Source organism: Taurulus bubalis (genome assembly GCF_910589615.1).
Source record: "Taurulus bubalis genome assembly, chromosome: 17".
Lineage (NCBI taxonomy): Eukaryota > Metazoa > Chordata > Actinopteri > Perciformes > Cottidae > Taurulus > Taurulus bubalis.
Window position 1 is genome coordinate 16,085,142 of NC_136605.1, and position 13,156 is coordinate 16,098,297.

Sequence of the window (13,156 nt, forward strand, 5' to 3'; positions counted from 1 at the left end):
GAGACAGCAACCACGACTGCAAAATCTGAAGAAGAAACAAAATACCTTTTGGTGACTTAACAAGCAAAGGACTTTGCTGGGTCCACAATAGGACATCGTTTTTCTCTGAACACAAGACGATATTCTCCATTATTGAGGTGCGGCTGTGATCACCTGTGTTTGCACACACAGTGGTCAACACCCTGTTGCAAATAAAGCAAAGAGTAACATCCTGCTGTACAGACAGGGCACTTGTGTGTGCACGGCAAAAAGTCCTTCCTTTTCAAATCTGTAGAGTCCTTATTTTTACCTTGATAACGGAGTGTGTGTTGCCCTGTTGGCATGCCCTCCAGACACCCCCCTCCCTCCCCTCACACAGTTGTTCCTCCCAGTGATCACAACAATGCTGACTCATGTTCCCCGCTCGTGAATACGCCCACTACTCGGCAATGCATGTCGGAGCATTTACAGGCTTGTGCGCCGCCAAGATCATCAGCTTTGGCTGAATAATGATAGACAGCCCTGTGGACGCTTTGGCAGACTGGGTCTTGTGTCTCCCTTTCACACACGCGCGTCACATCCATCCATCCATCCATCCACACTCGGTAAACAAGTATGCAGGAGAGAGGACTAACTTATCACTAAAGCGGATCCGTCTGCAAACAACAGCTTTATTCTTAACCGGCAACAAGACATTTGACCACATTTTGCAACAAGTGACTGATCTAGATTTTGCATATTCGTGGTTACACACTCAGCATATCACCACATGCCAGGGTGCAACACGAAGAGAGTTTAATGTAAACTGAGCCATATTGAAACAGTCAGCTGACCAAGAAGCTATGTGCTGAAAGGCTAAAACGATGTGCACAGTGGTTCAAGTCAAACATGCTGTGCATCATTATTACTGCCCTCTGGAAATGTGCAATATTAAGTTAACGTCAGCTGCAATAACGTTACGTCAAACCCCCTGCTGACGTCAGAGCAGGGGAAAGACTATACAATGAGCAGCCGTTAAAATGTGACAGTTGCACACTAACGAGAGTCTACAAACGGACACAACTCCTAACATCCGCCTCGGAGACGTTGGGACGTTATTCACGCCGAGTTGTCAACTGTTAGCCAAACATGCTACCTTTTGCTTTTAGCTAGTCAGCTTAACAGTTTAACGTGATGACACAATTATGTTTCCTGCTAGCGTAACTCACCGTGACATTATTCTCGTGAAGGCACAAGAAATTGGTTTGTGGCGAACGTGTCTTCCGTCGTTGGAGAGGAGGAAACGCCATATGCTATGCCATCATTCGTCTCGTATTTGCGATTTGGCTACGTATGTGCACCTGCTAGCAACGCGAGTCTCCGATGTATCCTTACACCCTTTAAGGTTTTCCCTTTCCATCCTGAGAAGTAGTTCCATATCCCGGAACTACACTTCTCACGGAAAATATCCCTCCGCGGAGAGATGACGTAGGCACACGACGTTATTTTGTTCTGCTCCATTCATTCATTAGTTTCCTCATTCATTCCAGCACTAAAAAAAACAGAAGCAGTCACGATTTCCTGGTAGCATACCAATCATAACGTGAGATGCAATAACCAACGGACAGTTATTGCGAGCAAAACACCTGCATGGACCCCCGGGTTGTTTGTGTATTTGTTATTTTAAATGACACGTTTGACATTTAGAATCATGCTCTTTTTAAATGGATGGACCAATAACGTTGAACAATGATTACATTACAGCCTCATACAAGTCTTTAAGTTCTAATGATTTCATAAATTATTCTCTTAGTTATAAGTTCGAGCATTTGTAGACTATCCTACATATTCAAATAAAAAACAATGTTGTTTATGGATGTAGCTGACAGATGTGGAAAAATTCAATAAAAGCATCTTTAATATTGGGTGGTCATACTGAAGACCAATATTCATTTAGAGATAAACCTTGAATCCCCTCTAATGGGGTCCCACTGATGGTTGAATTAAAATGCTTTTACACGATTGGTCCACAAGATGTCTCTAGTGCAATGAGTGCGCATAAGCTATTCCACATTTTCACATTCGTTATAGCTCCAACCATTGGAAATAAGACCTATAACAGCATACTATAAGTTCCATTAATGCAGCTCCCACAAGCTTCCACATTTCACCTTCACCATCAATCTCGCACGAACACACACCGAAGATAAAATATGATAATTTAAGTCTGGTATGCTCCTGTAGTCCAAATTGGCCTCAGGGGACAAAACACTGTTATCGCACTTCAGTTAGTGGAAGTCAGACAAGAGCATTATAACCAAATGATCAGCAATTCTCCTATAATGCTTGACACAAATTGTATTTCTAAAGAATACATACATGTCTGTGTGTGTGTGTGTGTGTGTGTGTGTGTGTGTGTGTGTGTGTGTGTGTGTGTGTGTGTGTGTGTGTGTGTGTGTGTGTGTGTGTGAGAGAGAGAATCAGAAAACACATGTTGCATAGCCTCCTGACAGAGGCGTCGATAATCTTTTAAAATGCAAAACACTTATGTCAAAGTATGTTTACTTATTACTCTTACGCAACAGTTCCTCCCTCAGTTTTTGTCTTCTGCAGTCATCTTTTGTCTGACACATGTATACTGTACAGTGAAAACTTAGTGTGTCCTTTTCTCCAAAACCTCTTTCGCCTTGCATGCCCTTCCCTCAATCCCTCTCTCGCTCTCACGCCTTCTCCTCTGCCTCTGCCCTGTGGAACATCAGCATGACGCGGTTCTGTTCTTTCTCACCCTCTTGCATTGCTCGCATGCACAGTTTGCTGCACCATGCCAGAGTGAGTCACACATCATTAGAAATGCTGCCGCCTAAAGCTGACCTTGCCCACAGCTTGCCGGCCAAATAGCCCCAATAATGGATTCACCCTAAATGTTCCAGCAACGCGGGTGTGGTTGAGTCACTTTCTGCCACCTCTCTCCCCTTACGCCAACTCCTCTGGGGCTCATCTGTCTGGCTGTCTTCGTCATGTTGGATAGAATGATGGGCACGGTTCAGCAAGCCCTGGATCTTACACTGCGGTTACTATGACGTCAGAGAGAGAGAGAGAGAGAGAGAGAGAGAGAGAGAGAGAGAGAGAGAGAGAGAGAGAGAGAGAGAGAGAGAGAGAGAGAATGGGTGAGCCAACGGAGGGATGAGGAGACATAGAGAGAGAGAGAGAGAAACGAAGAGGGGGTCACGGGAGGATACGTGGAAGAGGGATGGAGAGAAATAAAGATGCGTTAAGGGACCTGTGAGTGAAAATAAATATTGGAGAATGAGCGAGAGACTCAACCGATTCTCGAAGGTGTGTGTGTGTGTGTGTGTGTGTGTGTGTGTGTGTGTGTGTGTGTGTGTGTGTGTGTGTGTGTGTGTGTGTGTGTGTGTGTGTGTGTGTGTGTGTGTGTGTGTGTGTGCGTGGGTGTTTGAGCCACAGTAAAATAAAGGGCAGGTTGTGGTTAAGGTGAGGAATAAAGAGACATCAATGGAAAACAGATTTGAGAAGTAGAGGGAGGACAGATATAATGTTCCTGAAGCAAGAGAAAACTGTGTGGCTCACACATGTTTGTTTTTTTTGTCAGTACAAAAGCTTACATGCACACATGCACACGTGTTATTGACAGGCTCATTGGATCAAATAAAAGAGATTATTGATCCAGGTGAATCAGCAGTTTACCATCGGGGAGATGAGAGAAGAAAAGAAACAGAGAGGACCACTTGTTCACGCCAAGTCAATTTGCTGCAGTCTTGCAGCTTCCCGTCAGGACAGAAGATGGCGCTGTTGCATTACGTCAGTCAATATTGCCATTAACCCCGTACATGAGCCATATTTTAGTAAATCATATTGTAAATGGAAACGTGTCTATGCCCACATGTGCGCATGCGTGCAAGCATTCGTTGATGCATGTGAAAAGGAGCTTGTATGCCAACATTAATCGATGCTGCTCATGCATATTCATGTGTGTATGCATGCGTTCTCTTTACACTGTGTAGTACTGGATGTGCTGTGTTTGTTCAGCATTCATAATAAAATCACAAGGGGGACGGATGTGATTCCTGTGAGTCCTCCGTAGCATTTTCATATGACCACAATTTTAACTAAATAGAAGTAATTTAGCGAATTGATTAAGTCTGCATGTCTCCTGTACAGAAATGCCCCCCTCAGGCACAACACAGAGCTCACAGGTTTGTGCAACCTGCATGACGTGGCCTCTGCCTCTGGGATCATTTAAACATAATTCATGCATATAAGGCCAGGCTAAGTCAGGCTGTGTCTCTTGAGCTGGATCATGGGGCGCTCACGCAGCTGTTCCCCCAGTCTCAGAGGATCTCTCCTGTGATGAGGAGGATTGAAGGTAAAGGGCATGGGGCTCTGAGGCTACGCATCACACTGGCAACTGATTTCTCTTGGGCGTTGTGATGGGAGTGGCTGCTCTTTGAATTTATGATTCTGTGTTGTTCAATCTATACTATATGTGGGGTAGAGCATGTGCACGGGGCAAAGAGAAAGAAGGGCAAACGTGTTTTCGTGCTACCAATTTGACAAGAAAAAGATCGGGATGAAGAAGAATATGTTAAATACCATATTTTCTATTTCTTACTTCTGGGTCATGGAAAACGTGACGAAGAAAGTAATATGACACGAGTCTCTGGAGTATCATGACATATTTAATGCACATATACAAGTTCTACATCCACTAAGTTTAAGCTTGTTTTATCATTTACTGAGGTCAAGTCATCTGAGAAATGAGCATCCAAACACGTTCACACACTCCGGTTGATGTGATGAAAAGGAGGTGAGAGATGTAGAAGTCCAGAGGGATAAACATAGTGAATATGCGAATGAAGGGGAGGGAAGCAGGAGCTGGATTTACAACGTGTGATATGAAATGCACAGCCAAAGAGGGAGAGATAGTAATCATAAAGCCACAGAAGAAATTGTATATGCTGCTTTCACTGCCGCATAAAAAGGACTTGCATTAAGGCATCACTGCAATAAACACTGTGCTAGTGCCATAAAAGCAAATCTATAGTATGCAATATAACAACAGACCTACACTGTGGTATCTATGAATGTTCATTGTATTAGAACAGCCATATACAGGTACAGTACATACATGAAATCTGACCTCAGGTCAACTTCAGGTTCAGTGTGAAGGACACTTTGACAAGCGGACAGGAGCTGGGGATCGAACTGTCAATTTTCAAATTGAAAGACAAAATACTCCCCCCACTATCACGACATATTTAAAGCAAATATACAAGTCCTACCCGCCTGCCCCTACAGGGATCAGACATTTCAACCAACAATACACATCGTCTGTTAAATAATAGAGATATGCTGTTTGCACAACAATTATGTCATTTAATTCGGTCCATCTGCTGTGGCCATTTATCGGGGGGAGGCCGTCATCCTTTGTCTTAGTGATCGACTCTATGGCGAAATAAATCCATCCAACATGCTCACTCCAATCTTGTATTTATGACCATGAATGTAAGGCTTGTTAAACTTTGAACACCTTGCTTAGTGTGTTACGGTTTCGGTGTGTGTGTGTGTGTGTGTGTGTGGGTTTGAGCCAGTTCAGATTAACTCACAGCTGACAGATATGTCTAAAAATAGTGCCGATCACAATCCATTACAAACAAGAAGGTTAGTGTACACACTTTTCGATCTATGTCGTTCAACAGTATATGTCAACACTCCAGTCATGTAGGGGAAACTGGGACTATAGATATAAAGTACTTTTACCTATTGTTTCACTTAATTATAAATGTAGCAATAAAATTGAGCAAATCCTTATCTACATGGAAATAAATGCATCTATCTCTCACTTTGGGAATCACTGTTGCTCAATAATTGTGAATTACTTCTTGTTGTGGCTGAGCTTGCATGCTGCTGTTTAGCATTATGGTGTTTTCATGCTGTGCATTTATGGAGCAGTGAATTGAGAGTGTAATAAGAACTCATGTTGGAGTGTAACAGTTGCGGTTGTTTTGGGGTAGGGAAGTTCTTTTCGGCTCATTGTAAACCAGCATTCTGGCGGGGGATGTTATTGTGTATTGGCTTCAAGGGATTTGTCTGCTACACAGCCCACGACCATTACTGTGTGATTTTGGCATCATGGGAAACTCAACATAACTTTGGTGTTATGGAATACATTTTCCCATTTTCATTACATTCAACACTCATATTCAGATATTTGCCCTGAAAGCAGTGGTTTTATTTTACAGCCTGCTTTACTATACTTTTCCTTTCATGAACCGTTGAGCTCCTGCTCTACGGTTTACAACAGCTGCCACACTCAGACACACTTGTTGCCGTTCTTCAGCCTATATGTCGTTATGTGTAGTTGTATGTATTATAAGCCTGCTGCCTGATACTTTATCCATTTCAGTTCACTGGTGGTCTGAGCTGTGTAAATAGGAAAGGCCACACAAAGTCGATCATTATCACTTCAACCTAATTTTGGTGCTGATGTTCGTGTATGGATGTGAATATCGACAAGGTCCAACACTACACAACAAGAACTGTCAAACAGGTTTGGTGCCGGTGACCCTGTTTTTTTAAATCAAGGAAAACCTTGATCACTTGTGGTCTGACAAAAGAAAAACCTTGATTGAACTGAAACAACAATAAGCTAATAAATATGCTAATGAAATCATTTATTGAGATGGATTGAAATGGCCCACACTATAGCATGTCCTTATCTCTCCCATTAGTCTCTGTTACAGAGAGTAAAAATGAAGAGAGAGGAACAGACTCAGGAGACAGTAAAGGTCTCAGAAGGAAACAAAAGAGTGGAATAGAGATCATGACTTATGTCTAAACATCTCTCTGTGTGTGTGTGTGTGTGTGTGTGTGTGTGTGTGTGTGTGTGTGTGTGTATTTTTGTGGTTTATATTTGTCACTAAGTGCTGCCTAAGAGGATAAAAGAGCAGTGTGCCCTCTAGCCATATGCTTACTTATATCACACATATAATAATAATAATAATGAGCACACATGGGCTCCTCCTCTGCTTCGACAATAATGTCTGTAAATATACATGCGGTTGGTAAAGCAAGCTTGATTTAAAGCCTTAATGGGTAAAGAGCAGGAGGATCATGAAAACGTAAGCGAAGGATTATCGGTCAATAAAGTTGTTATATGTTAGATTACTTAATGCACATCTTTCTGTGTGTGTGTGGTGATGCAGCTGCAACCAACAGATGGGCTTTTGTCATCGTGTTTTTGCTGCTGGTGTCTCAGCAAACATGATGGTTTTTGGTTAGAGTCAGTTATGTATCTTATATATATACATATTATAGTGTAATCTATGACTATTATAGACCCTTCCTCTTTACCGGTCTACACAAGCAAACACTTTTTAACATAAATATTTCCATGTTTTTCTATTTGTTGCTTTCTCCTCATCACACACCGTCAGGGATAATCACCGTGTCAGTCTGCCTAATCTACCTGAGCCCCTCTGATGGCTCTGAATGATGTCTGGTGTTGACAATTGTTGCACCAAACATCAAAGAAGAATATTTATTGACTGGTGAAAACCTGATTTTAACATTCATGCATAAAAAAGACAAGACGAGTCCATGTTTTATTCTTTGATGTACATACATGCAATATTGTAAATTGCAAGAGGGAGCTTTTCAAGGACAAGCATGAATATCAATCTCCTTCTTTAAAAGTTATTCATGTATGATCCTATAGGTCAGCAGTCAAGACGAGCTTCTTTGGATATAATAAACAGTCAAATTTCATGTTTGTACCTACAGTATACGCATGCGATGACTGGAATAAAGTTCAAGGTTTGAACACAATACTCTAATGCTTGCGTTAATACACAAATTCTTTCCTGTATTTTTGTATTGTATTTATGTACTTTCACTGTGAAATAATCTAGATACTAATGACAACACCGTGTGCAAAAATGTTGTGCAGTCCACAGCTAAACAGGCAACTTTTGACAGCGACAATGTTTTCCCATTTCAAAAGCAACGTCACCACTCAATCCACCTCACTCTTACTGAGACTAATTGTCTAATTAATAGACAACAATAAAGGATGGGAATATGATTGTTCCTAGCTTTAGCAGTAGGTACTGATACAGATCTTTAGGCCTGTTAGCGCAGATGAAAATCAGGAGCAGGAGGGGAACTCAGTGATAGTGATCACTGATAATAGGAATGAATGGGGTCCCTGTAGCCCTGATACACATTGGTTGATAGAGAGAATGCTGTTTACTTTCTGTCAACACTCTGACTGCTGATAAATGCTGTGGGGTCTTTGTGTGTGTTTGTGCATGGTGTTAACAAAAATAAAGTGTGAGTGTGTGGACAGAGGATATATGTGCATGGAGGTATTTTGGAGTGTGAGTCAGGAGATGAAGAGTATGTAAGTGACACTTTGTGTTCCTGTATACAGCTAGAGTGCTATAGATCACGGTCATGTGAATATATAAGTAGGAATGAGTGGGAGTGAGGGAGAAAGCTCAAGGCCTCAAGTAAAAAGGACACTCAGCCTTTCTCCTCCTGATCACATAAACCCTCCACAGTCTGTTTAACTACAAAGCACAACCAGCAGTTCATAGATCACAGCCATGTATTAAGAATATCAACGCTAATCACTTATTAATAAAAAAAAAACCCACAAGAGACCTGTTTCTACCTCAGATTCGGTTAAAGGCTGGCTACTATTTAGATGCAGCTACCGCCTGAAATGTCACCAAGAGACTTCATTAAAACGTGTTGGTATCTGAACCGAAAGAGCAACACCAACGCCTCAAAGTTTCAAATAACTCAGTAGGTAGGTGGAAACAGACGAGCATGCACGAAAACACAGATAAACAGACACAAGTATACCTATAGATCTTGGTGTACACAGTCACTGACACATGTGCAAACACATATGTGCTTGAGGGCATGTGTGTACAGCTGCACATGTCGCCCTCCAAATATCCCCCTGAGCACACACTTCCTCTGTCAGACACTGTGAGCAGATGACTTGCATTCACATGTAAATCTATGGAAGACGAGGAGGCAGAAGAAGGTGGCAATGGAGCAGGAGGAGACAAATATCAAAAATAATACTCAAACAGTATTTATGATGTTATGCAATCACTAAAAACACAAAGAGTGAAAAGGAGAAAGACCATTTCAAACCCCATTTTTAGTTGAATCACCTCAACCATTTGCCAAACAGCTCCTTCATTCTCCTTCAGCTTCCAGCCATCCTTTCTCTTTAGGACTTCTGCGTGTGTGTGTGTGTGTGTGTGTGTGTGTGTGTGTGTGTCCATATGCAGTATGTGTGTAAAAGAGACATGGCAAGGAGCTCTGGGTAAATGGTTCATGTATTGCTGTGAGATGTTGAGTGGTCTCTTAACGATGGTTGCTAAATAAAATACCAACACAACTACCAGACACAAGAAGCAATATACAACATTTAAAAGCATTTCTAAAGCAGTAAACAACTACTATCTATGCAAAGATAAAGTGCAGTGATGTCTACCTGCAGAGAATGAAGTCATTCTCCCTCTGTGTGTGTTGCTTTTTTATAAAAAACACTTTTCTTTTCTTCAGCCGCCTCAAATGCAGAGAGTACCAGAAGAGCGACAAGTCGAGCAGAGATTTTCCTCTCCTTTCAGAAAGCCAGCTTTCAGTTGGTCTGTGCATGCTAACTAATGAATGCTGAAGGGCTTTATTTATTCATTCTCCTGATGCAAGCGGCCCCTTCATGAATATGATTAAGTGCATATTGTGGTGCACATGTCCGTGAGGTCTCTCGTGTGTACCATTGAGTAGACTATATGCTGGTCATCAGCTGGTCATCAGCTTGATGTGAGCATGAGCTACATCTATTGCCTGATTGTTTTAGTATAAACGTTTGTTATAAGCTTGCTTATGAGTATATGGGTTCAGATACTTTCCCTGCTTTGTCAGTTGGTGAACCCTCTGCACAGATTTGTACATGAAATCACTGAGACCGGCTGAAAAAGCTTCTCATCACCTGCATTGCATGGGGGGAATATAATTAGTTTCCCAACTCAAGCGCTAACAACGATCACCGGTGCTCATGTAGTGAATGTAATCATTGTGCCGCATTTTCTCCTGAGAAAATCCCCACTGGCTTCGGCTATAAAATCCATTCAAAGCCCGGCGGGGTGCTAATATGAAATCATAATTTAAAGTGCAGTGTAGAAAAGGAGCACAGTCTAATACTCTGTTTTTCAAGCAATCAAAGCATGCTTTTTCATATGTGCTACCTGGTTTTGATCAAATATTTAAGATACTCCTTCCACCTCACTCTTACTTGAAGTTTCAGCACAGGAAATCAAATATTAAAAGTCTGTGTTTGAATAAATAAGTGTAGTATGCGGCACACACATACAGTTACACACACACACACACACACACACACATTACATATCTACACGCAACAAAAACACTTATTCTCTCACCGGATAAAGACGGTACTTGTGAAACATACATTTTTCTTTCGCAGTATAAATATAATATCCCTTGGCCAATTGTTTGTCCATGGAGAATTTGATCAAGAGCCCACGGGCCTACCTTGGCTGGACAAGCTGGACACGCCGCCCGCTAATCGCTCCAAAACAGCTTGCCTCCTCCACACGTTGAATTAACCAATACAAGTCGATTAATCAAGGCTGTCGCTATTTGTTTTCTTCCGGCGGGGCGACGACTCAGGGAAGGACACGTCACGACTGATGAGACTCAATCAAGTAGCAAACACGGGTGGCGTCTACTACGTCATCGTTTTTCAAAGGTCTCCCGGTTGTGCCTGTCCACACAGGCCTGTTTTCAAACGCACCCGGCAACTTAGGTGTTAGGTGCTGTAAAACTCCGACCTGGTGTGGACGCCATGGTGTAAACGTAGCGAAAGATGTGCGTTTCAAAATGGAAGTGTCGTAGTGTGGATGTAGCCTTAAAGTCTTACATGGCTCTGATCACATTGGTGGCTCAGCGGGTTGCCTTGTTATCCCTTTTCCTTGTAAGCACTTTACAAACATGGAGCCACAGGGATTATACCATCAGGGGGACACAAATACTGTTCTTCTCCCCTTTGATATGTGCTGACATTTGTGTGTGTGCATTTACGCTCTATGTGTACGTGTGTGTGTGTGTTACAGAAAAGGAAAACATTGCACTCTGGTCACTCGAAGCACATGTGACACGACTGCCTGTTTGCTGACGATGGACAGTACAGATAGGACAACATATTCAGTTTTGCAGTGAAGAATATACAGTAATCTGATGACTGCAGACATTTGACCTCTGAACTCTTCTGCGTTCTCACACTCCAGCCTCTTGTCTCTTGCCAGTTCAGAGCTGTTGAACATTCAAATGATTTGTCCTCCACATGAACTTTTCTCAAAATCTCTAAAGGGACTTTTTGTGAGATATTTGTGCTTTGTATTTTAGTGCATTTCGTCCCTCAAACGTGCCCGTTATTCCCAACCCACAGTATGTGTGTTTCCTAAGTATGTGTGCATCTTTCCATAATGATTAATAAAGGGCTTTAATAATTATAGTCCTGCTTTCTGGTGTGCGCCATTATTTTCACATTCTCTACTAATCTGTGACTTTAAGTAACTTGCATAGCTATCTATGCTGTGCAGCTTGGTGTGTTTGTCAGTGTTTGTGCCAATTCATATTTCAGGAAGTTAATAACATAGCTGTCACTGTTCTTTCCGACACTACATCTCCTGTAACTCATCTAATGTTTTTTCTTCCCTCCTCTACCTCACATTTCTCTCCATCTTCATCGATGTCAATCCTCTCATAGTGTCTCTCATATCAGCACAGATTCAAGTCCCACTCTGTCTGCCTCCCTTCTCTCTGCCAGTCGTTTGTCCAGGCCCGTTGACCCCATCTCTCTCCGGTCATCCGTGCCTTTCTCCCTCATTTTCCTCAAGCTCTGCTCACCGCTCTCTTCCCCTTCTCACCAGTCCCGTCTGCCTGCTTTCTATCCCCTTCTCCACCTGATAACAAGCAGGGCAGTGCAATGCTACGCTCCGCTGGCTCCCCTCTCTGCTGCACACAAAGAATGTGAATGGTGCACAGTGAGAACCAGGAGGCACACACACACACACACACACACACACACACACACACACACACACACACACACACACACACACACACACACACACACACACACTTTTTGATTTATCTATTTTCACCATGAGTCATCACCCTGGTGAGGGGCTGGTACCAGCTATGAAATAATGCAATTTAAGGCTGTCTTTCACTGGTTAGCTTCACTTTTAAATAGGAGTGCTGAAGCAGCAAGACATGGATATGAATAATGCCATAATTCATGCCCAGAACATTCATTTTTCTGCATGCCAGTTCTAGAGCCCTGTGAAATGTTTTGCATAGATCAAGTCTGCTTCGTTGTCCTTGTGGTACTCTAATAAAGTTATGTGGAAATGTACTTTATAAAGATGCAAGAGGAGTTAAGATGAATTTGTGTTGAAGGTGCAAAAGGAATTTTAAAGTCGGTCTGTCTAATGCTTTAATATTCTGGATTACAATATTGGAAAACGTATTTTTGTGTATGCAGAATGTGGTGAAAAAGCTTTAAGTTGCTTGATGATACTTTGTTCAGAAAGAATAGATGAGCTAGAGTGGAAATTAATAAAACATCTAAGCATTGGTAGGCTGAAGAATGTTAATGTCTTTTTATTCTTCCATAAAAAAATGAAGTGTCAACACTTACAATGTAAATTACACTGATGATTTACGATTATCTCCCAGTCTCTTCTCTAGTAACTCATCATTATCTACTTTATAGTCCTCCAATGAGAGTTATTAAGGAAATACTCATTAACAATTCATTAATTATCTGTTGTTTCTCATTCGCTCACATTCGTACTGTAATGTGTTACCAATTAAGGTGAGATGCAGCAATAGTTCATTGTGATTATAGTCTGTGCAAAGCTAAATTTGAATAGCATGAACAACAACAAAGAATACTGGCCTATGCATGAGTCTTTGCTGGTGATGCCACTTTCAGGATGCTGCCACTTTGCACAGGACAAAACAAGTCATGGTGCCATAAAAACAGATTGTTTGCCAGCAGGGGCAGCTAAGGCTGGACATTAGTTGGCAGGGGAGCCTCTTTTAACAACCTCACCTGTCTGAAATATCT